Here is a 1513-nt window from a genome sequence, read left to right on the forward strand (position 1 = left end):
TTATTATTATCACTATTTTTATTATTATTACTTTTATTTGTTATTATTATTATAATCATTATTATTATTATTGTTGTTATTATTATCATTATCATTATTCATAATATTATTATTATTATTATTATTATTATTATTGATATTATTTGGGGGTAAATGTAGGGACATGTTGGAGCTGAGTAAAGATCTCCTCTGTGTGTGTTTGATTGGAGAACATTAAATCAGCCGCTTCATGTTTCTTCTCTTATCCTCAATCAGCGGCTTCATTAAATCCGTCTGCCAACATGGCGCCGATTCTCTGAACTGTGACATGCTGATGACATCACGCCGCACTCAGCACAAATGAGCCGCTGCTGTCGGCAGGTGAACGCTGCCGCCGCACGAACTGACCGCTGATTAGGGTCCATCAGCAGGAAATGAGTTTTAATAAAACATGTTCGTCCTCATCAACAACAACAACAACAACAACTCACATACACTTCCTGTTTCAGGTTGAGCTCTAACCGTGGCAACAGTGTGGGATTTACCAGGTGATCACTGGAGGTCAGAGTGGAGCTCCATCACATAGGGATGGAGGAGGCTGAGACCTGCAGCTCTTATTGTGAAAAGCATGAAACAGCCTAGAACAATTGTCGAAAACTATTCATTTATTTATTAAATGCTCATTTATACTTCCTGTAAATGTTATTGCCATTTGAATCCGCTGTTTCTAAACGGTCAGCTCTGTGTTTCTGTTGGATAATACAAAGTTTTTTTATCTTTATTTATCTTTTTATTTTCATTTATCTTTTATTTTTTATCTTTTCATTTTTTTATTTATTTTTTTATGTATTTATTTTTATTCATCTTTAGACTGTTCCATGCAATAGGTGACGGAAATCTAAAAGCTTTCTTTCCCCAATTCAGTTCTGATTTTGGGAACAAAAAAATGCAAAAAAAAAAGTTCTGTGGATGCAGATTATAATTTCCACAATTAAGATTTAAAAGAGAAGACATGTACCACATACCTGCTTACCTGCTGTCTGCACTGTTTACTGCTACATAAGAATGCACTGCATCATCATAATGAGCCACACAATCCTCTTTTTCATATATATACAGTATATGGAGCTACTTATTTATTTATTTATGTATTCATTTATTTATTTATCTCATTCCATTCTCATACCTCAGTCTTTTTTTCTCATTTGTGCAATCCTGCATTTTCATATATATAGGCATAAAGTACTATATCTTATTTATGTCATTACTTGTTGTGGAACTAAAACAAAAACAAGAATACATACAAAAATCTATATTTTTTTCCAGAGGTATAAGAGTGAGGAAGTGCTGTGATAAGTGTGAGTTTATTGACACAGTGTGATATATAGTTGTACACAGAGTGTGTATAATTATATATTTTATTAATTTGACCCTGTTAACCTTCATGTGATCAATAAAACTGGAACTTTTGATGTTAAATGTTCTTTAACTTGAACTTGGACTTTGACTTGTAACAGAGTATTTGTACACAGTA

Source organism: Sebastes fasciatus, chromosome 2 (genome assembly GCF_043250625.1).
Source record: "Sebastes fasciatus isolate fSebFas1 chromosome 2, fSebFas1.pri, whole genome shotgun sequence".
Classification (NCBI taxonomy): domain Eukaryota; kingdom Metazoa; phylum Chordata; class Actinopteri; order Perciformes; family Sebastidae; genus Sebastes; species Sebastes fasciatus.